The sequence below is a fragment of the Pseudophryne corroboree genome, chromosome 6, assembly GCF_028390025.1.
Source record: "Pseudophryne corroboree isolate aPseCor3 chromosome 6, aPseCor3.hap2, whole genome shotgun sequence".
NCBI lineage: Eukaryota > Metazoa > Chordata > Amphibia > Anura > Myobatrachidae > Pseudophryne > Pseudophryne corroboree.
In genome coordinates, this window is record NC_086449.1 from 426,574,549 (window position 1) to 426,599,984 (window position 25,436).

The 25,436-nt window shown below is 46.0% G+C and overlaps 1 long non-coding RNA gene and 1 pseudogene across 3 annotated transcripts in view; both read right to left on the reverse strand.

The window, feature by feature from the left end:
* The window catches only part of LOC134935339 (uncharacterized), a 64,632-nt gene that overhangs the window by 21,034 nt on the left and 18,162 nt on the right, over positions 1 to 25,436 (reverse strand). For 2 of the 3 annotated variants that reach the window (XR_010180069.1, XR_010180068.1), the window contains exon 2: positions 24,661 to 24,728. The exons of the other annotated variant lie outside the window; for it this stretch is intronic. This is a non-coding gene — a long non-coding RNA (uncharacterized LOC134935339). The remainder of the gene's footprint in view (positions 1 to 24,660; positions 24,729 to 25,436) is intronic. 3 annotated transcript variants of the gene reach the window in all.
* On the reverse strand, positions 2,370 to 2,488 carry LOC134937281 (5S ribosomal RNA; annotated as a pseudogene).

Consider the following 25,436-nt stretch of genomic DNA (forward strand, 5'->3'; position numbering starts at 1 on the left):
TTTTTCCCTAGCACTATAGTACCACCCTCTTTAGGTTGTCTTTTGTCTTCGAGCAGCTCCTATCCTCTTTGGGTCTTTTGCTCCATTGGCATTGACACGGGTCACTCCGAGGTTAAGCTCGGACTACCACCAATGGCATAAGTCCTGATGGCATTCCAGTACCGGTAGGCACATTACGCCTTATGGGAAAAGTGACTATTATAGGCAAGAAGACCTGCTGGTGAGTTTTGCGAGTCTTAACCTGAGGTATACAAGGGTCACTGCCCAGAAGATCTTCAGAGACCACAGACCCTTCCGGAAAGAAGATGATTCAATCATAACAATAATAACCATTCTGGCTCTACCATGGCTTCTCTATCCTAAGAAAACTCCACTCCACTGCAGTAGACATTTATACATCATACAAGATACAGAGGCTTTTTTATATATATTGTTTGAAACTGTATATGTATTTATGTCTTTTACTTGAGTTTTTCATTTTAATGTTTTGGTCCAAATGGAATAAAACTGTATTTGTGTATCATCTGAGATTGACAAATAATTGACCATCTGTAAATGGAATTCACCAGTTATTAATTCAGGGTCTTACAACTGTAAACTCTATTGCAATCCTATTTCTAGACTCCTAGATCTGCACTCTCACACCAACCAGTAGTATGTTGTGTCACTGTGTTGGAACAGGTAATCTTTTAAGAGGATGGTTCTGTATGCTTGCTTGCTTTGAAGATACATGAACTACACATGAGTAGAAGGTGTGTACCTATTCCTGCTTGGGCAATTTAGTGCAGGCTAGCCTCTGTCACAGATTGCCGTCTTCTACAGTGTCATAGCTGGGTGCCCTATGCCAGCAAACCCCAGCCACTATGCACATCATGACATCACTCAACAAGCCCCAGGAGAGCACGGAGAGCAGGGAAAAGTGTGATTTTTATGCAGCAGGGTGCCTAGAGAGGTGGAAAAAGGAAAGGTGGAGAAGTGTTGTGGATTATATCTTCAAGTTGCCATTGGGGAAGGCAGTGACCTTCCCACCCAATCTGCCTTGCTCCCTTGGCAGTGGCACTGGTCGCACACTCCTCAATATGGCTCTGACCATCCAGCACATATCACTCACCATATTATTGGTCCTGTTTGAAATAATAAGAGTGGGGGAAACTACATGGTGGCTCTATATACAGTAACAAGCAAATGTTGCTGTGTCTGTATGTGTAACACCTGTACTACTAGCTTTGTATATGTAACAGCTGTAATCTAGTAAAATTCCCCTTTATTGTGCTTGAGGGTGAAAATACCTTTATGAGAAGATGTAGGAGTGAAGCAGAAGAGTAACTATTGGCTTGTCGTAAATATCACATAGGATGGAGTAGCTATCCGTGCCTCTTTTTATTTTTATTAGATTAGAATTTGACAGCAGGTAAGAACCACATCTAGTCTTCCCTGAACACATGTACACGAACACACTTACACACTTTAGAGTTAATTTGAATGTTTCACATCCGGTTTTACCATGCAGTTTTGCCTAAATGACATGGGTATGCAGTATAGGAATTTGCAAGCCACTACACATTGGATGTTGTTTCCATTTAACATAGAAACATAGAATTTGATACAGTAAGAACTACTTGGCCCATCTAGTCTGCCGATATCCGCGCACACACTAGGGTTAATTTTTTTTGTCGGGAGCCAATTAACCTACCAGTATAAATTTTGGATTGTGGGTGGAAACTGGAGTAGCCAGAGGAAACTCACGCAAGCATGGGGAGAATATATAAAATGCCACAAAGCTATGGCGGGAATCGAACCCATAACCTCAGTGCTGTGAGGCAGTAATGCGAACACTTACACCAATCCATATGAAGGTTATTCATGGCCTATTCCTGTGTATTATTTCAAGCAATAGTAGAGGAGAAAGAAGACTCTTTTGTGGGTGCACTCTTAGTTTAGACAGAAATGTCAGAATTAGTGTAGGATTAAAACGTACATTTATTAAGTGGTATTAAAATCAATGTGTCCAGAAAGACAACAAACAACACACACATTTTTAAAATCAGATACTATTAGTATTGGGTCCCTGTATAAGTCATATATATGAATAATATGTTCAATAATTGAACTATAAGGACCCTGGCCGCTTGAGCCTGCTGAAAGATGAGTATAATATGGACCAAATTGATTAATTCAGGTGAGCTCACGGGAGTGCCATATAAGTCTGTACCCACAGACTGATTGGTATGTCCAAAATTATGGAGACAATCAGTTTTGCTCACGTGCTGCAAATGATGACATACAGAGTGTGTAAACAAGCAGGCAGAAGCAAGATAAGTGGTAATTCTGCTGTCAGTGTTAGGCACGGAGTCTTCGAACCAGATGTTACTCTAATAAACTTGGTTTTCTCAGGTGGTCTCCCATCCAAGTACTGACCAAGCCCAACACTGATTATCTTCAAAGATCAGACGGTATCTGGCGTCAACAGTGTGGTATAATAGTAGATTATATAGGTGTAACTGAATATGTTCCTATATTGTATATATTATGATGAAATCAATACAATACTATATCTTAGATATCTAGCAGATTGTACAAGTTAATGTTATGACAGCCAAGTTGATATGGGATTCAGTCATGCTTATACATGTATGCAAATTGTAAAGCACTAGGCTTGTGAAAAATAGTAACTATATAGTTAATAGTATCTGATATAAAAAATTTGTGTGTTGTTTGTTGTCTGTCTGGATACATTAATTTTAATACCACTTAATAACATTTACCTTTTGATCCCACATTAATTCTGACATTTCTGAATAAACTAAGCATGCACCCACAAAAGAGTCTTCTTTCTCCTCTACTATTGTTTGAAATAGCTATACCCTATGACTCAGGGTGCACCACCAATGTGATACTATTTAGGGGTATCCACCTTTGATTCTGTATTTTGGGTCTTGATATATACTCACACTCATATAATCTTTAATAAGATTGGTGCTGAATCACCCCATTCCTATTTTCAGTGTCCTGTGTATTATTGTCAACTGTTATGCAGTAATTATGACTAGGGCCGTCTTAAGAGCATTGTACTCCCAAGCAATGCACTGGGGCCCCTAACCACCATAAACGGGGATCAAATAAAAAAAAAAATAACTTGCCCCTCTTGTGATTCCCCGCTGTCTCTCTACATACTTCCATACAGTGAATGGCTGTCAAAAATGATTGGTGGATAGATCCAGACATCCATCAATCAGCATCCTGATAGCCATTCACTGTCTGGCTGCAGGCTAGGAGGCAGGAAGAGAATGCTGCCTCGCTGCTCTGATTGTGTGACCCCACCACCACCACCACACACACACCTGTGCAAGGCCTCTAGAATTGTGGGGCCCTGGGGTGCTGTCCAGTGTATCTATACGTTAAGATGGCCCTTCTTCTGATGCCATGAATGTTGCCTTGGAAGATGAAAAGAGAAAGAATACTACATGTTGACCCCCAAATCAGTGTGCATGTTTCACTTATAGGGGCAGTTGTACTAAGCCTTAAAAAGTGATAAAATGGAGAGAAATAAAGAAGCACCCAATCAGGTCATGTTATTTTTAAACACATCCTGTAACATGGCAGCTAGGACCTGGTTGGCTGGTACTTTATCTCTCTTGACTTTATCACTCTCCAAGGCTGAATACATCTCCCCCATAGTGTTATTAAAAAAAATGGAACATTTACATAGTACACAGGATCTAAAGATTAACCCTCAGGATCAGGGCCGGTTCTAGACCCTTTGGCGCCCCGGGCGGAAAATGGGGGGAGTGGCTTCATGCAGGGGGCGTCATCGCGCACCGCACAGCACCGCGATGACGCGCACCGCACAGCAAAAGTCCTCTACACGAAGGGAAACTAGACGCGTAGCGTCTAGTTTCCCTTCACAGCGGGGGACAGCGGGACCAGCGGAGGACACAGCGGCCAGCGGGGGGCACAGAGTAGTGGATCTTGCCATGGTGCGGCGCCCTCTGGATGGCGCCGGCGCCCTCTGGAAGGCGGCTCCCCGGGCAAAAGTCCTGCTTGCCCGTGGGAAGATCCGCTACTGCTCAGGATGATATAGGGTGGTTTTAATCTTCAAAAATCTTAAGACCTGCTACCTCATCATCCATTTATATGTCTTTAGTAAAATAAGATACACTATTTTAGGGATTCTTTAATCTCACTGCTAAAAAATTGAGAGCCACCTTTAACTGTGTCTACAGTATACATAGTGCCCTAATCTGGACTCTTGTAGCACCACACTGACATGCAAAGAATATTCTGCAAATCTCTAATTGCTAATATTGGGGGTAATTCCAAGTTGATCGCAGCAGGAATTTAGTTAGCAATTGGGCAAAACCATGTGCACTGCAGGGGAGGCAGATTTAACATGTGCAGAGAGAGTTAGATTTGGGTGGGTTATTTTATTTCTGTGCAGGGTAAATACTGGCTGCTTTATTTTTACACTGCAAATTAGATTGCAGATTGAACACACCCCACCCAAATCTAACTCTCTCTGCACATGTTAAATCTGCCTCCCCTGCAGTGCACATGGTTTTGCCCAGTTGCTAACTAAATTCCTGCTGCGATCAACTTGGAATTACCCGCATTGGGTTTTCCTTTCAGCACTACTTAGTAGTTGTGCCATACTTGCCTACTTTTGAAAACTAGTTTCAGGGAGATTGTAGGTGTAAGCAGAATGCTTCGTGTCATGCTCGACCCAAAGGGTGTGTCTAACTCCACCTATGTGTGTGTCTATTTCCACAATGGGGGCGTGTCCTTCATTGTTAGGCGCTCACTCCAGTGACTATATGGCATATCTCCCAACTTTTGTCACTCTGAAAGAGTGAAATATATGCGCGCGCGAAGCGCGCGTCCGTAAAAGGAGTGTGGCCTATTAAAAGGGGCGTGCCTTTGCGGGAGGGCCCGTGAATGTGATCCACACCCCGTTTTCGTCACTGAGGGGGCATGCCCAGCGCTCTGTGAGCTGCTGGCATGCCCCCTCCCCTATCTCCAGTGAATAGACGCTGTGCAACGGAGACGAGCGGCCGCCTTAACATATTGCTGAACTAGCTACTCCTGCAGTCCCTATGTGGATATAAGTACTGGGAGGTGGTCTGTAAAATCCTGCACACCAGAGCCACCGGAGAATCTGTGCGACGGAGGCGAGCACCCAGCCAAGGGTGCGGCCGCCAATTACATATTGTCGAATCAGTTACTCCTGTAGTCATCCCTAGTGCAGTGAAGCCGGGGTGTGCACAAAGTAGTGGACCGGCACGCCAGCCGATAGCCTCCGACGGGGACGCCGTCCGTACCATAAATTGGAACTGTACCTGCCTCTCCAAAGCAGGAGAGCTATTCATTCGGTAAGCGTATCCAAGTTTCAAGAATATTATACCAAAGATTGGGGCATATCAATATTGCTATCCTCTGGAATTGTTTAGAACTGTCATTTAAAATGCAATATTCATTAGTCACAGAAGACCGCAGAATTATCCCAACGCATGTTTTGGAGAATTGTATTGGTGTGGATACATTCAGTTTAAATAATTGCAACATAGTATGCTGATATTGCAAGTGTATCCACCCCGTACAGCTGATATTGTTACATGAAGTGCTATTATTGTCTTGTATGATCTCTGAGAGTGTTAAGTAAAAGAAATATTGAGTATATCTGGTTTTAAATGTGATTTTATGGTTAATCTTAATTGTTTAATAAATACTCTTTGTTATTGGACAGCGCTTTCATAATTTATTCACTATCCCTATAACGCTGACCCTATCCCTATAACGCTGACCCTATCCCTGTAACGCTGACCCTATACTATACTATAACGCTGACCATATCCCTATAACGCTGACCCTATCCCTGTAACACTGACCTTATCCCTATATCGCTGACCTTATCCCTATAACGCTGACCCTATACTATACTATAATGCTGACCCTGGCCCTGTAACGCTGTCCCTATCCCTGTAACTCTGACCCTATAATGCTGACCCTATTGCTATAACGCTGACACTATACTATACTATAACGCTGTCCCTATCCCTGTAACACTGACCCTGTCCCTGTAACTCTGACCCTATAACGCTGACCCTATACTATAACACTGACCCTATAACGCTGACTCTGGCCCTATAACGCTGACCCTATACTATAACACTGACCCTATACTATAACACTGACCCTATCCCTATAACTCTGACCAGTTCCTATAACTCTGACTCAGTTCCTATAACTCTGACCCAGTTCCTATAACTCTGACCCTATACTGTAATGCTGACCCTATCCCTGTAACTCTGACCCTATCCCTGTAACTCTAACCCTATCCCTGTAACTCTAACCCTATCCCTGTAACTCTGACACTATCTCTGTAACTCTGACACTATCTCTGTAACTCTGACACTATCCCTGTAACTCCGACACTATCCCTGTAACTCCGACACTATCCCTGTAACTCCGACCCTGTAACTCCGACACTATCCCTGTAACTCCGACACTATCCCTGTAACTCCGACACTATCCCTGTAACTCCGACACTATCCCTGTAACTCCGACCCTGTAACTCCGACACTATCCCTGTAACTCCGACACTATCCCTGTAACTCTGACACTATCCCTGTAACTCCGACACTATCCTTGTAACACTGACACTATCCCTGTAACTCCGACACTATCCCTGTAACTCCAACACTATCCCTGTAACACTGAAACTATCCCTGTAACTCCGTATCCCTGTAACTCCGACACTATCCTTGTAACACTGACACTATCCCTGTAACTCCGACACTATCCCTGTAACTCCGACACTATCCTTGTAACACTGACACTATCCCTGTAACTCCGACACTATCCCTGTAACTCCGACACTATCCTTGTAACACCGACACTATCCCTGTAACTCCGACACTATCCCTGTAACTCCGACATTATCCCTGTAACTCTGACACTATCCCTGTAACTCCGACACTATCCCTGTAATTCTGACACTATCCCTGTAACTCCGTATCCCTGTAACTCCGACACTATCCTTGTAACACTGACACTATCCCTGTAACTCCGACACTATCCCTGTAACTCCGACACTATCCCTGTAACTCCGACACTATCCTTGTAACACCGACACTATCCCTGTAACTCCGACACTCTGACACTATCCCTGTAACTCTGACACTATCCCTGTAACTCCGACACTATCCTTGTAACACTGACACTATCCCTGTAACTCTGACACTATCCCTGTAACTCCGATACTATCCCTGTAACACTGTCCCTGTTCCTATAATACTGTCAGCGCTCCCCCTAGGATGAGTGACAGTCAGCTTGGGCAGCAATAACATGTAATCACTCAGCACCCATCACTCAGTACCCACTTTGTTAATTTTTTCAGCCCTGCCCTGCTCTCCCCACCCCAGCCACATGGACCCCATCCAAGACGCAGGCTGGCATTTTTGGATACCTTACATTCTGTGCTGCTGCCGCCACTGGTGATGAGGTCTCTACAGCCGCCACTGACCCTATCCCTATAACTCTGACCCAGTTCCTATAACTCTGACCCAGTTCCTATAACTCTGACCCTATACTGTAATGCTGACCCTATCCCTGTAACTCTGACCCTATCCCTGTAACTCTGACCCTATCCCTGTAACTCTAACCCTATCCCTGTAACTCTGACACTATCCCGGTAACTCTGACACTATCCCTGTAACTCTGACACTATCCCTGTAACTCCGACACTATCCCTGTAACTCCGAGACTATCCCTGTAACTCCGACACTATCCCTGTAACTCCGACCCTGTAACTCCGACACTATCCCTGTAACTCCGACACTATCCCTGTAACTCCGACACTATCCCTGTAACTCTGACACTATCCCTGTAACTCCGACACTATCCTTGTAACACTGACACTATCCCTGTAACTCCGACACTATCCCTGTAACACTGACACTATCCCTGTAACTCCGTATCCCTGTAACTCCGACACTATCCTTGTAACACTGACACTATCCCTGTAACTCCGACACTATCCCTGTAACTCCGACACTATCCCTGTAACTCTGACACTATCCTTGTAACACCGACACTATCCCTGTAACTCCGACACTATCCCTGTAACACCGACACTATCCCTGTAACTCCGACACTATCCCTGTAACTCCGACACTATCCCTGTAACTCTGACACTATCCCTGTAACTCTGACACTATCCCTGTAACTCCGTATCCCTGTAACTCCGACACTATCCTTGTAACACTGACACTATCCCTGTAACTCCGACACTATCCCTGTAACTCCGACACTATCCCTGTAACACCGACACTATCCCTGTAACTCCGACACTATCCCTGTAACTCCGACACTCTGACACTATCCCTGTAACTCTGACACTATCCCTGTAACTCCGACACTATCCCTGTAACTCTGACACTATCCCTGTAACTCTGACACTATCCCTGTAACTCTGACACTATCCCTGTAACTCCGATACTATCCCTGTAACACTGTCCCTGTTCCTATAATACTGTCAGCGCTCCCCCTAGGATGAGTGACAGTCAGCTTGGGCAGCAATAACATGTAATCACTCAGCACCCATCACTCAGTACCCACTTTGTTAATTTTTTTCAGCCCTGCCCTGCTCTCCCCACCCCAGCCACATGGACCCCATCCAAGACGCAGGCTGGCATTTTTGGATACCTTACATTCTGTGCTGCTGCCGCCACTGGTGATGAGGTCTCTACAGCCGCCACTGACCCTATCCCTATAACTCTGACCCAGTTCCTATAACTCTGACCCAGTTCCTATAACTCTGACCCTATACTGTAATGCTGACCCTATCCCTGTAACTCTGACCCTATCCCTGTAACTCTAACCCTATCCCTGTAACTCTAACCCTATCCCGGTAACTCTGACACTATCCCGGTAACTCTGACACTATCCCGGTAACTCCGACACTATCCCTGTAACTCCGACACTATCCCTGTAACTCCGACACTATCCCTGTAACTCCGAGACTATCCCTGTAACTCCGACACTATCCCTGTAACTCCGACCCTGTAACTCCGACACTATCCCTGTAACTCCGACACTATCCCTGTAACTCTGACACTATCCCTGTAACTCCGACACTATCCTTGTAACACTGACACTATCCCTGTAACTCCGACACTATCCCTGTAACACTGACACTATCCCTGTAACTCCGTATCCCTGTAACTCCGACACTATCCTTGTAACACTGACACTATCCCTGTAACTCCGACACTATCCCTGTAACTCCGACACTATCCCTGTAACTCTGACACTATCCTTGTAACACCGACACTATCCCTGTAACTCCGACACTATCCCTGTAACACCGACACTATCCCTGTAACTCCGACACTATCCCTGTAACTCCGACACTATCCCTGTAACTCTGACACTATCCCTGTAACTCTGACACTATCCCTGTAACTCCGTATCCCTGTAACTCCGACACTATCCTTGTAACACTGACACTATCCCTGTAACTCCGACACTATCCCTGTAACTCCGACACTATCCCTGTAACACCGACACTATCCCTGTAACTCCGACACTATCCCTGTAACTCCGACACTCTGACACTATCCCTGTAACTCTGACACTATCCCTGTAACTCCGACACTATCCTTGTAACACTGACACTATCCCTGTAACTCTGACACTATCCCTGTAACTCTGACACTATCCCTGTAACTCCGATACTATCCCTGTAACACTGTCCCTGTTCCTATAATACTGTCAGCGCTCCCCCTAGGATGAGTGACAGTCAGCTTGGGCAGCAATAACATGTAATCACTCAGCACCCATCACTCAGTACCCACTTTGTTAATTTTCTTCAGCCCTGCCCTGCTCTCCCCACCCCAGCCACATGGACCCCATCCAAGACGCAGGCTGGCATTTTTGGATACCTTACATTCTGTGCTGCTGCCGCCACTGGTGATGAGGTCTCTACAGCCGCCACTGATGGAGTCTCCGCTGCTGCTGCCGCCGCGCACACAGCCTCCCTGCCAGCTGCGCATGATAACCCCGCGGTGGCCAGCAATAAAACAATATCCAGGCCCGACTAAAACAAAATCACCAAGTAGGCGCACGGTACCAGTGATGTTGATAAAAACACAATTTATTAACATAAAACCAATAACAAACTGATTAAAAGACACAACACTACACAGAGCATATAACTGAGGTATTATACCTTATAGTTCACACATAAAGTGTATAAATAAGTGAAAGGGACACTAATATGCAGGAGAACCCGTCTCTGTAAGATAGGGTTAATCTCTCACATTAATTCCATATCAGACAGTTTAAATGAAAAGGAAGTCCTGTAAACTGATGTAATTAGCGTTTGTGACCATAAAGGTGTCCAGATTTAAATAGTGTTTCCTTGGAGCAAAATAAACCAGCCGATTAATGTTACTCACTGAGACGTAATGATCTCTTGCTGTACGGGATAAATGGTTAAGAAACCGCTTGTTATCACCCTGTGCATGGGTGAGACATCCGTCAGCGGTATATTCAGATGAAAGCCACTTCTTTCTGTGCAGCACCAGTTGCCTGTATTAGATCACCATACAGATCCTCCAGCTTGCTGAGCGACGCCCGGCCGGGCAGGAGGTAACAATGTTCCAAATGCAGGAGAGTTAGAGTGGAGTGATTGAATCACAGGCTGGATCATTCACCGGTAACTTGTAACAAACGGCTGAAAGTGATGGATGTCGTGCTCCGTGGGACACTTAATGGTCAAGTGTGGCCCTTACTTCTGTACCCTCAACGCGTTTCTCCGCACCTCAGGCGGCTTCTTCAAGAGGCAGAGTGTATATATGAATATCCAGGCCCGGCCCACGGTACTTCCAAACTGGCGCATGCGCAGTCCGCACAGTCTCAATAAAATAGTTTACAAAACGGGAGAACCGGGCAGATTTGCGGGGCAGCGGGAGGTTGAGGTCAAAACCGGGAGCCTCCCGCTGAATGCGGGAGGGTAGGCAAGTCTGAGTAGCACTTTACGCTATACACAACCCCCCATATTACACCCAGCAGCACATTACACTACATTTTACACAGCCCCCTCCCCCCCCATATTACACCCAGTAGCACTATACACAGCCCCCCCATCTTACACCCAGCAGCACATTACAGTACATTTTACACAGCCCCCTCCCCCATATTACATCCAGTAGCACTATACACAGCCCCCCATCTTACACCCAGCAGCACATTACAGTACATTTTACACAGCCCCCTCCCCCCATATTACACCCAGTAGCACTATACACAGCCCCCCCATATTACACCCAGCAGCACATTACACTACATTTTACACAGCCCCCCCCCCATATTATACCCAGTAGCACTATACACAGCCCCCCATCTTACACCCAGCAGCACATTCCACTACATTTTACACAGCCCCCTCCCCCCCATATTATACCCAGTAGCACTATACACAGCCCCCCATCTTACACCCAGCAGCACATTACACTACATTTTACACAGCCCCCCCCCCCCATATTATACACAGTAGCACTATACACACAGCCCCCCCCATATTACACCCAGCAGCACATTACACTACATTTTACACAGCCCCCCCCACCCATATTATACCCAGTAGCACTATACACAGCCCCCCATCTTACACCCAGCAGCACATTACACTACATTTTACACAGCCCCCCCCATATTATACACAGTAGCACTATACACACAGCCCCCCCCCCCCATATTACACCCAGCAGCACATTACACTACATTTTACACAGCCCCCCCCCCCCCATATTACACCCAGTAGCACTATACACAGCCCCCCCATCTTACACCCAGCAGCACATTACACTACATTTTACACAGCCCCCTCCCCCCCCATATTATACCCAGTAGCACTCTACACGATACACAGCCCCCCACCTCCCATATAACCCCCAGTACAGACAGCACCCACCTGGCTTTTGTTGCTGCAGCTGCCTCCTGTGAAGAGCAGGGATCCAGCCCATGGACAGTGAGGTGGGGGGAGGCAGATCAGGGCAGGCACATGCAGGAACCAGGAAGAGGAAAGCTGGCCTGGCTTTTACATGCAGTGGGTGAGTGTGATGGGCGGGGCCAGCCACAGCGATGCAGAGCTACAGCATGAGCTTCGGTGAATAGGAAGCTGCTCTGCTCTCTTTAGTTCCCCGACACTGCTGCCGCTCAGACTGCCCGGCTCCATACTGCACAAGACGGCCACCGCTACCCACAACCCCGCGGTGCGGTGGCCAGTCATGACCTTTCCCTTGCAGCCCACCCCGCATTGCCAGACTCACGCATGCGCAGTCCGGATTTTCAGGTAGGAGCTCTTTAAAACCGGGAGGGCTGGCAATGTGTGCGGGGCAGCGGGAGGCTCATCGATATATCGGGAGCCTCCCGCTGAATGCGGGAGGGTAGGCAAGCCTGAGTTGTGCTCAAGTACAACTAAGATACTTAGCAGTCTGGTTGTTTTTGTTAAGTCTACTGTAACTCAAAAATAACTTGTGAATTTAGTATTTCCTTCTGGCAATAGATAATTTCTCAGATACTTTGGAAATTTCCGAGATCAACCTGCTGTTATCTACAATGCTGCACAGTATATATTATGTACTGATGACTGTCAGCTGCAGATCAACTGCTATTCGAGGCAAATACACTTTATCTAAATAGTGATTGTATGACAATAATAGGACACCTGTGTACTAAAACTTTAAGTATGGTAACAATATTTTATAAAGAGAAAAACCAACTGGCATTGCTATGAAAAAAGTAGTTTCTTTAAACTAACAAGCATAAATATTACACTACAATAATATTACACATTATACATTTTGTATGAATGCTTACACTTGTTTCAGTAATTTAGCAATGTATTCAATATTTCTGTAGACATCTTGTATAGTAAAAGGCAGGCACCAGCTTGAATCTAAATACGCATTTAGGTTATTATCATTTTCTGTAACAATCCTTTAAAAGGCCAGCCTTAGGAAAAGCTTCTTTGGCAGACATACACATACGCCCCTGCAGAGAGGTCTGAAAATGCAAACAAGTGCTGCTGCCATTCTCAAAGCACAAGCTACAACTCACAGAGCAAAATAGAGCCACATGTATATGAGTTGTAGGTAAATTTAGAGCTAAGATAACATCATTATAAGCAGAACAGATTGTGTTCAAATCCTACTGTTTATAATTGACACATTGCTTCCAAATACTCCAGGGCCTCTGGTAAACAGTGTTCTGCCTAGAATAACCTAGTCAAATCAGAGTACTTTTATCAGGTTCCATGCTGGGAGAGCACCTGTTTGAGCAAGCCCAATGGAGCCAAAATACTCCTGTGCCTGGCCAAATAAATTAATGGCTGAACAAAGCTCATTGTCACAACATCCATATGGCTTCAACATGGGTTTACACAAATTATATAAAAGTATTCTGCAAAATCATTCTGGGAAAAAATAACTCATTCATTAGATTTAGACCAAAAATCTGATCCATAACAAGTCTTTTAGCAATTGAAGGATTAGCTATATGGAAATGTAACTATCTAGTTAGCAGCACTTATCCAAATATGATACATTTGTAATATGTTTTGCCATTTTTCTACAATTTAATGTACTATTATGTTCTAAACAACATTACTTTCCATACTGTAAGCATTAGTTCTGTTGAATAGGACTCCTCATCTATATAACGAGTTTGAATGTGTATGAGTACAAAAACGAGTTTTATGGTAAGAACTTACCTTTGTTAAAACTCTTTCTGCGAGGTACACTGGGCTCCACAAGTCTGGACAATGGGGTGTAGAGTAGGATCTTGATCCGAGGAACCAACAGGCTCAAAGCTTTGACTGTTCCCAGAATGCACAACGCCGCCTCCTATATCACCCCGCCTCCCAGCACAGGAGCTTAGTTTAGTTAACCAGCCCAATGCAGTAGCAGGAAAAGAGACGACAACGGTTAGTAGCCACATACACCACACTCTCACGACAAGAGAAGTGTCAGCGGCTAATGCCATATCAACCCAAAGAAGCTAAGTGCGTCAGGGTGGGCACCTTGTGGAGCCCAGTGTAACTCGCAGAAAGAGTTTTAACAAGGGTAAGTTCTTACCATAAAACTTGTTTTCTGCTGCGGGGTCAGAGGCAGAACTCTGGGAGGCAACGGAGTCATCTGCCGCTGGGCTCCTGCTCTGAAGGGGGGCACCTCTCCTCCCATTCTGTGAGACCATTGAATTAAGTTAATTGATAGCTGTTGCTGTCATTTCAGTGGCCAACTTCCTCACTGGTCCCTGCACCTTACAAATCTCACCCTTTTTATTATACTGTAGATACACATTTTACAAGTGTCAAACCCAGGATTGGAACCCACGACCTATTACACAGGAAGCAGACACCTTACTGATGAAGCTGTTTGCTCCTGTATAGGAAATATGAGAATTCTAACTATATGAAGTTACTTCTCTGACAATTACATGTAACTTCATATAGTTAGAATTCTCATGCTTCCTGTACAAGAGCAAATAGCTCCATCAGTAAAGTGTCTGCTGTCAGTGTAACAGGTCATGGGCCCTAATCCTGGGTATGACTGCTAAGAAATGTGTGATTTAAAATAAATAGGGGGGCACCAATATTTATCTTGCCTCCGGGCAACTGAGACGAACTTACGCCACTGTGCGGGGTACACTGGGCTCCACAAGTCTGGACAATGGGGATGTCCTAAAGCAGTTCCTAATGGGAGGGGACGCACTGTAGCGGGCACAAGAACCCAGCGTCCAAATGAAGTATCCTGGGAAGCGGCAGTATCGAAGGCATAGAACCTTATGAGCGTGTTCCCTGAGGACCACGTAGCCGCCTTGCACAATTGATCAAGGGTCGCACCACGTTGGGCCGCCCAAGAAGGTCCAACAGACTGAGTAGAATGGGCCGTAATATGAACAGGAGCTAACAGACCAGCCTTCACATAAGCATGCGCAATCACCATTCTAATCCACCTGGCCAGGGTCTGCTTGTGAGCAGGCCAGCCACGCTTGGGAAAACAAAACAAAGAGAGAATCAGACTTTCGAATAGAAGCAGATCTCTTCACATAGATACGGAGAGCCCATACCACATCCAAAGACCGCTCTTTGGGAGACAAATCAGGAGAGACAAAAGCTGAAACCACAATCTCCTGATTAAGGTGGAACGAAGAAACCACCTTAGGTAAATATCCGGGACGAGTCCTAAGAACCGCCCGGTCACGGTGAAAAATCAGATATGGGGAACTACAAGACAAGGCACCCAAATCCGACATTCTTCTAGCAGAGGCAATAGCCAGCAAGAACACCACCTTAAGGGAAAGCCATTTAAGGTCAGCTGAGCCAAGAGGTTCAAATGGAGGCTCCTGCAACGCCTCCAAAACCACCGACAAGTCCCAAGGAGCCACAGGCGGGACATAGGGAGGTTGGATATGCAACACACCTTGAGTGAAAGTATGAACATCAGGTAAAGTCGCAATTTTTCTCTGAAACCACACCGACAAGGCAGAAATATGAACCTTGAGGGAGGCCAGACACAGGCCTAAATCTAGGCCCTGCTGTAGAAAAGCCAAAAGTTTGGCTGTACTAAACTTGGAAGCGTCATAATGGTTAGATGCACACCAAACAAAGTAGGAATGCCAGACCCGATGGTAAATCCGAGCAGAGGCCGGTTTCCGGGCCCGCAACATAGTTTTAATGACCTCTTCAGAAAAACCCTTAGCTCTTAAGACGGAAGCTTCAAGAGCCACGCCGTCAAAGACAGCCGGGCTAGGTCCGAGGAGGTCTGGGCGTTGTGGAAGTAGAAGTGGACGCTCTGACGATCGGCCTTGCATGTCTGAGAACCAGTGCCATCTGGGCCACGCCGGAGCTATGAGAAGCAGATTTCCTTTTTCTTGCTTGAACTTCCGAATTACCCTGGGCAGGAGTGACACCGGAGGTTACACGTACGGCAGCAGAAACCTGCACGGCACTGCCAGCGCATCCACGAATGCTGCTTGAGGATCCCTTGTCCTTGCTCCGAAGACCGGAACCTTGTGATTGTGTCGAGACGTCATCAGATCCACATCTGGAAGACCCCACCTTTCCACGAGGAGTTGAAACACTTCTGGATGGAGGCCCCACTCACCGGCATGCACGTCCTGACGACTGAGAAAGTCCGCTTCCCAATTCAGGACTCCCGGAATGAATATTGCCGATATTGCCGGTAGATGGCATTCTGCCCAACGTGGAATCCGTGAGGCTTCCTTCATTGCCAAACGGCTTCGAGTGCCGCCTTGATGATTTATGTAAGCCACCGTGGTGGCGTTGTCTGACTGTACTTGAACAGGACGGTTCTGAATCAAATGCTGGGCTAGGTTCAACGCATTGAAGACCGCACGCAATTCCAGAATGTTGATCGAGAAGAGAGATTCCTCCTTGGTCCACCGACCCTGCAAGGAGTGCTGCTACAGAACCGCACCCCAACCTCTTAGACTGGCATCTGTCGTCAACAGGACCCAGTTGGATATCCAGAAGGGACGGCCTCTGCACAATTGTCGGTCCTGGAGCCACCAGAGCAGCGACAGACGGACCTCTGGAGTCAAAGAGATCATTTGAGACCTGATCCGGTGAGGCAGTCCCATTTGGCTAGAATCAGCTTCTGGAGGGGGCGAGAATGGAATTGAGCATACTCCACCATGTCGAATGCTGATACCATGAGGCCCAGCACCTGCATTGCCGAATGTATCGACACTTGCGGATGAGAAAGGAAGCAATGAATCCTGTCCTGAAGTTTCAGGACTTTCTCCAGAGACAAGAACAACCTCTGGTTGCGAGTGTCCAACAGCGCTCCCAGATGTACCATGCTCTGAGCAGGGACCAGGGAGGATTTCTTCCAGTTGATGAGCCACCCGTGGGCTTGTAGAAACCGGACCGTCATATCCAGATGACGCAGGAGAAGATCTGGGAAATTTGCCAGGATTAACAAGTCATCAAGATACGGCAGTATCCTGACCCCTTTACGGCGGAGTACCACCGTCATCACCGCCATAACTTTGGTGAAGACTCGCGGAGTCGTTGTTAAACCAAAAGGTAACGCCCAAAACTGGTAATGGAGGTTGCCAATAGCGAACCTCAGGTATTGTTGATGTGACACTGCTATAGGAATATGCAGGTAAGCATCCTGTATGTCCAGGGAGACCATGTAGTCCCCAGGTCCCAAGGCCAGAACTATAGAGCGAAGGGTTTCCATACGGAACTTGGAAACCTTCACAAACTTATTCAGTGCCTTGAGGTTGAGAATGGGCCGGGAGGACCCATTCGGTTTCGGGACTAGAAACAGCGGAGAATAGTACCCCCGGCCCCTCTGAGCAAGAGGCACCTGTACTACGACTCCTGTATCCAGGAGGGTCTGTACCACCGAATGCAGAGTGTTTGCCTTTGTCTGGTCCGACGGGACGTCTGTCTGGCAAAATCGATGAGGAGGTCGGTTTTTGAAGGCTATGGCATAACCTCGAGTGACGACTTCCCGTACCCAGGCATCTGAAGTGGTCTTCAACCATTCCTGGGTATACCCTAGAAGCCGGCCCCCCACCCTGGGATCCCCCAGGGGGAGGCCCGCCCCGTCATGCGGCAGGCTTATCGGTCTTGGCTGCTGGCTGACGGGCAGCCCAGGCTCTTTTGGGCTTTGGCTTACCAGGTTTGAAAGTGCGGGCCTGCTTATGGTATGCCTGACCTTTTGCTTTACCTGAAGGACGAAAGGGGCGAAAGGACGGCCTTTGGCCTTCGACACAGAAGGAGCTGTATTAGGCAGACAGGCAGTTTTGGCAGTAGCCAAGTCAGCCACTATCTTATTTAAGTCCTCCCCAAACAGAATATCCCCCTTGAAAGGGAATACCTCCAGGGTTTTTCTAGAGTCCAGATCCACAGACCAGGATCTCAGCCACAATATCCTGCGAGCCAGGACTGACGTAGTAGAGGCCTTGGCTGCTAGGATACCAGCATCAGAAGCCGCCTCTATAATATAGCGAGAAGCTGTGACAATATATGACAAGCATTGTCTAGTATGGTCAGAGGAGATTTCAGCTTCTACCTCCAAGGCCCATGCTTCAATAGCCTCTGCTGCCCATGTAGCTGCAATAGTGGGCTTTTGTGCAGCACCCGTGAGGGTGTAAATCGCTTTTAGACAACCCTCCACACGTTTATCCGTAGGCTCTTTTAGAGACATGACGGTAGTGACAGGTAGAGCTGAGGAACCACCATCCTAGCCACATGTGAGTCTACTGGAGGAGGCGTTTCCCAATTCTTAGACAGCTCTGGCGTGAGGGGATAGCGAGACAGCATCTTCTTTTGAGGCACAAACTTCGTACCCGGGTTTTGCCAGGGTTTCTGACGTATATCCACTAGGTGGTCAGAGTGAGGTAAAACTTGTTTAATCACCTTCTGACGCTTGAACCTATCTGGTTTCTTAGGAGGAACGGATGGCTCGGGATCATCCGTAATCTGCAGAATTAACTTAATAGCCTCCAAAAGATCAGGAACATCCACATGTGAACTACCCTCCCCATCAGCCGTATCCGAGTCAGAACCTGTGGGGTCAGTGTATGTGCTGTCTTCATCAGACGAGGTGTCAGTGACAGCAGTGGATTGTGAGGAGACGAGCGCTGGCTTAGAGGACCTCTTGAACTTAGGCGAGCGATGGTCAGACTTTTTAGTAGTCAGGGACTGGTTCAACTTCTTTAATTGAGCAGATAAATCGTCCGCCCACGGCGGGTTAGCTGCAGGGACCACATACGGTTGTACCGGCATTGGGGGTCCCATAGGGGGTGTTAGTTTATGAACTAGCGTATGCAGAAGCGTGGAAAATGCGGCCCACGGAGGGTCAGTATGTGCCTCCGTTGTCACAGTCACACTGGGGGGCAAGGAGCCCCCAGAACCAGAGCCCACAGCTGCTATATTCTCCCCATATGTGCCTGTGGCTTCAGCAACACCAGCAGTGTGTTCTGCCCCAGAACCGTTACCCTCAGAAGCAGACATGATATAACTTGCAGTATGAGGTAACACAGTACAATTATTAGCAGCACTATATCCCTAAACCCAAACCCCTGCGCAGTGTAGTCAGCACCAGCAGAGATAAAGGAGAGATATGGTGACTAAATCACAGAGAAAAATAAGTAATACAGTATATCTTTGTAAAAATCCTATATTAAATAACACCTGACGCACCAAGCACCCTAAGGTTATAGAATATAGGGATAGCAGGTTGAGTGAAAGACACGAGATGGACACCACTCAGCTATCAATGCACACACAAATAGTCACAGTTTGTACAATGCAGAGGTTATTACAGACAATAATACTGCACTGGACTAGCTTACACAGCTATATAGTCAATATATATAACACTACACAGTAAGAAACTGGATGTATATCACAGGGTAATTGTACTATAAACCCCTGACTAAATGCACTCTTTCTTACTAACACTGACTAAAAAGGCAGGTAGAATACTTAAGTGTCATGTAAAGGCACAGCGCTGGCAACCAGGCGGCTTTACATAGGAGGATTTGCCCAAGCAGTCCCAGGAACAGTGAGCTGAGGAGTAATGGCGCCGCAGACACTGACAGGGAGTGAGGAAAAGACAGAGATGCAGCTCCAGGGCGGGAACACTTGCTGGAAATGGTGCCCTGGGGCTGGGGGGAGGGGCTTCAGGTCTAAGCCTTATCCCCCTTGCTGGCAAAACCATCGGGTACTGTGGGCGATATTAAAATCGGTTTTAAGAGAAAACCTGACCTGCGCCCATGCCCTGGTGATCTAGTGGGATCGCCTGTATCCACAGTGTACACCACCAGCGCGCGTGGCCCCCCTCCCACTGACCGCGCCGGATCGCGATAAAGACCGGGTCACGCGAGCGGGACCCACTTACCACCTCCCGAAGCGCGGCCACGCGATCCTGGAGAGCCCCAGCCGTGTGTGTCTAACATGAAGAAAACCGGAGCCTCCGCTGTAGGTACCCGGCAACCAGGGCTCGGGAGTGTACAGCGCCCCTGTGGAGAGCTGGAGCTGTAGCAGTGAATGTCACAAGACAATGCGCAGGCGTTTCGGACAACAACAGCGGGCATCGCCGGTCAGCAACGGGATACGTTCGCAGTGATTGACAGGAGGAGGCCGTTTGTGGGTGGCAACTGAGCGTTTACAGGGAGTGTCTGGAAAAACGCAGGCGTTACCAAGGGAGGGTGTGTGACATCAGCTTTGGCCCCGATCAGCCTGTTCTCATTGCACTGGAGAAGTAAGTCCTGGGTTGTGCACAGACTGCACAAAATTAATTTTTGCAGCTCACCTACACATGCAATCGCACTCTTGCACAGCAAATTTACACTTCCCCTGTAGGCGGCGACTATCTGATCGTAGGGCAGCCCAGCAATCAGGTCTGAATTAGGCCCAAAAACAATAGCAGGAAATGCTTGCTTAATGGAAGATTACTAAATCCAACTGTAGGAGTATGTGGAGGTATGAGGTACCTATATAATGCGTGATGCTAAAGACCACCAAAGCACGCCTTTCAGCAATTTTTTTTAAGGGGATGTCTATTATGTAGAGCTCATCAGAGCCGTAACTAGACATTTTGGTGTCCCCCCCCATGTTTTTCAAATGGAAATAAGGTGAGTCCTGGCTCTCAGAGAAAGCACTTGCTATGATGCCCCTTCTCATGCAGATTTTGCAGGTCAGGTTTACAGGCAGTTCTTAAAATAGCAGTATTAACATTCCAAGTTCTGGTAATCACAAACAGTGTATATTCCTAATGGTGTCACAGACAGGGTTGGAATGGCCCACAGTAGGGCCCAGCTCCTCCTCTATGGATCAGATTCCAGACTGTGCACTTGAATTATACATTATACATACTTGTATTACATTATACTGCACAGGACTATGTTGTATTCACTACAAAGCATTGATGTTACTAATCTGGTGCATTATCATGCAGCACTAGCAGCATTTACAATATATATTTATCAAAGGCATCAGCATATGAACTCTCTGATGGTTAGCCAAGCCTCTGCGGTGGCTGACCACACCCCCTCTGGAGACTGGCCACATCCTTATACATGGGCCCCTACCACTGCATCCCCCCAGTCCGACACTGGTCACAGATAACAGTTTCCTTCTTGTGGTGCCACAAGCGCTTGCATTTTCGTTTGACAGTATTACTCTGGTACCGAACTGCTAGCGGAATGGTACTTTGAAGGTGTGGGGATACAATATTTTTTTCAGACCCCACAGAAGACTGGGTTGGATGCGAAGTAGGCTGGTGTGAGCAGGGCCAGATTAACAATGGGGCAGATGGAGCTACAGCTCCAGGCCTCCTCATAAAAATATGCCTATCATCATGGCAGCATGATAATGAAAGGCCACCAGCTGGCCACAGAGTTGGTCATAAATCATAAGTGTTAAAATTACATTTCTATTTTCCACACAAAATAATACAATTGTGGCACCCCGGAACGGTGTGTGTTCCCCTTTAAGAGCACTTTGCTGGGTCCGGTCACGTGGCATGAAGAGAGGAAGCGCATTGAACGTAGGCTGCTGGGAGAAGAGGGGAATGCTTGGAAGAAGAAGTCTGACAAGCGTGGTGTGTGCTACCTGAAGGAGAAACACAGAGCACTATACTGAAGAAAGCCGCAAGACGATGGGTGTTGAGAGCAGCGCTGCTGGAGAGAGCAGCAGAGTGTCGCAGGAGAGCGGGTGTTGAGATGCCACAGCTGGAGAACCGGACCCTGTAAGGCCTGGTAATAGGTGCTGACGCCATGGTCAACTTGGAAAGGAGAATGAGCCAATACCCCAGGAACAGCCAGCTCGAAATACAATTCCATGGGTCTAAGTCAGTACTGTTTGAAACTTACAGCCAGCCACAGACAGGTGTACTGTTCGGCCTCAACAACCTGTGTTACAAGCTAGCCATTGACTGAGACGGGTGCAGTCAGCAGCGCCATTTTGTACCAGCTAAGACCCCATAAATGAAGGGCTAAAACCAGGACTGAGTTTATTTCAAGTTCAAGGGAAGTGTTTGTGGTTTTTGATGCAAGAAAGAGAGACATATCTGTGCTAAAGGACTGAGTTTGTGTAACACAGATAGATAACCACTGAAGTACTGAGCTAATTATACAAGTGCTGATTCAACCCTGCAATTACAAGAGACTAAGTTTGTTTCATACCCAAAGCCCCTTATTGTGATATAAGTGCTGTTGGTAAGAGATATTGCTATTCCTTAGCTAGTGTCATCCTCTTTGAGATAAAGAATTGTGACCAATTGACATTTTGACCCCAGGATCCCTCCCCCAGTAACTGTGTGTCCATTTCCGCCTCATTGACATACTGTGGCACAGCAAGTGGTAACAAGAGCTCCAACGATAACTTCCGTTGAAGATACTTGTTGCCTTGGGTAGGGAAAGTTAGAAGTTAGTAGCTAAAATTGCTGAAACGTATTGTCTTTATTCTTTTTGTGATCACATTGTAGAATGTAATGCACAGCGTCTGATTTGATTTTACTGATTCCAATTATTTCATGTCAATTTTTGTGATTTGAATTGCTTCTCACCTTGATTCCAATAATTCTTCTTCATATTTCTAATAACTTGTCTTTTGCAAATTGGATGATCTTTTGTGGTGTAACTATAGAGAAATTTGCATAATCTTGTTTTTCTTATACAAAAAGTCTTATTTTTGTGATTCCTCGCCCTGCGTGCCACACCAGGGGTTTGAAGTGTTGCGGCTCTGATATTACTGAGGATATTACTTCATGCTAAGTAACTTTCCTAAATCCATCATTCATCCTAAATCCAGAGTTCATTGCAGATTAATAAAAAGACTTCCTGTTGTAAATGCCGACTCACTTCTGATTCGTATCAATCTCTCCTACCTCTCTGAGCACGGTACTACGAGACAAGGTAAGGGGCAACAACACTTACAAGGGAAAGGTCAGTCATATAGCCACCCAACACCTGTGATACCTCTCTCAACCACCTAGACATACCCTGCCAACCCCACGGGTTTTATTATTTTTGTACTTTTACATATTTAGGGAGACATTGGGCCGAGAGTGTATTGTGTCTGCATGCCTACAAGGTATTGGTCTCACCTCCTCCGCTTTTTCATAATAGGCCCTTGAACATTTTCGGCCCCAGGCCCATGAGGCCTTTAATCTGGCTTTAGGAGTGAGGGATAAAACTGAATGTTTCATATCTGGTTTCACCATGCAAGTTTGCCAAACCACCACAAAATGGATGTCTTTTCCATTTAAAATAGAAACATAGAATTTGATGTCAGATAAGAACCACTTAGCCCATCTAATCTGCCATTGTACAGACACACCATCACACAAACTAATTAACCTACCGGTATATTTTTGGATAGTGGGAGGAAACTGGAGTACCCGGAGGAAACCCACGCACAAAGAGAATATACAAACCCCACAGTTAGGGCCAGTTAGAGACAATTCCAGTATGGTAAATCCTGTGGCTAGGGACTGAAACAGGGGCTGATTATGGACAAGGCTGTACAAGCATCAGCCTAGGACCCTAGAATGTTGTCTACTATGAAACCCCACGTCTAAACTGTTCCACTGTTATACCTCTGAATGTTATGTGAGGTACCAAAAGGTAATAATGTTTTGAGTAACTGAAAACCAGAATACTTGTGACTTTGTTAAACTGGAAAAATGTATATATAATGTCATATAGTTAAAGTAAAGACTTATTTGTCTGACCCTGTTTAGTGCACCCAGATTCCAGATTGCTTACTGGAAATAAAATGACTGTGAAAGTCTTGCTTGCCACTTTATCAACCCATCAAAATACATAGGATTCATTTCATAAACATTATTTATGCCCACGGCCACCTGTTCTCTTTGTTGTGCACAAGAATTCTATTTATTAAGTTCATCCTTTATTTATTGTGACATATATGTGTTTCTAAATCTGAAAACTCCAAAAACTCCTACTCAAGAGAACATACGCTCTGCTTTTCTAAATGAACACTTTGAGAGTTTACTATAATAAGATACAAAATACATTCTTTCATCTCCAGCAATAATTTGGCACATCAAAATCTTCATTTTTAGAAAGGCTCTTTTGTTAAATTAAGGATATCCATTTTCAACAGAATAAGAACTTTAAAATACATAGTTGCAGAAAATGAAAAGCTGTAATAAGGCAATACATTTATTGTGTAAACCCCCCCCCCCCCCCCACCACCACCTCGTAAGAAAATGGGTATACAGTATTTAAATATTACTATAATTAACTATTCTTTGACAATTGTTTAATTTATAAAATGTCTTGAGTAGATGTTTAAAAGATCTGTGGTTGGCATTTGCAACAACTGAATGAGATCTGCACATTATTTTTGTTAATCCATGAATTAATCATTTGTCCTTAAGAAAGATCTATGTGAAGTTATGTGTTACCAATTTCCCCTTAACAGATAAAAAAACCCTAATGTCTGTTTGTGTTTATAGGGAGTTTAAACTATAATCTATAATGGGAAGGCGACGGATGCAAACAATTATTCAGTTGCAGTGTTGTGCAACATGTTGGCACTAAATACATCAACAATTATAAATAAAAAATAAAATAAAAAATACATACCATAAAACCAATTGATTATAAACTGCTGTGCCATTATTATTTGTTTGCATTGTTTTTGGTCTTGTAGCCTAGGGATGAACAAATTAAAGGTCATAGACTAAATGGTACTGTACAGTTTACTTTATGATGACAATTTTCGTTAATAATACTTTCTGTTTATGTAGGCCTTCACTGTAAGGGAATAAAGCAGGGGTGGGGAACCTTTTTTCTACCAAGGGTCATTTGGATATTTATAAAATCCTTCAGGGGCCATATAAAAATGATGAACTTAAAAATTACCCTGCCCCCCAGTAGTTATGCCCCCAGAAGTTATGCCCCTTAGAGGTACTGAAAGCGCCAAAAAATGGGTGTGGCCAATTCAAATGGGACGTGATACACATATGCCCCCAATAGTGCAGTGCCAGATACACATATGCCAGTGCAGTGCCAGATACACAAATGCCCCCACAGTGCAAGATACACAAATGCCCCCACAGTGCCAGAAACACAAATGCCCCCACACATACCACCCCACTCCACTGTGCTGCTCACCGCTGCTGCTGCTCCGTCCGGCAGTGGCGTGTTTCAACTGTCAGGGCAGGGAGGAGAGTGCAGGTTTGTCGGGCGGCGGCGTGTAGGATCTCAAACCAGTCGCCGATTCGTGAGCCAATCAGAGCTCACGGACCGGCAGCGGCGGCTCCTGATTGGCTCACGAACCAGCGGACGGTTTGAGATCCTAACAGCCGCTGCCGCCGGACATAGCTGCACTCTCTTCCCTACCCTGACAGCTGAGACAC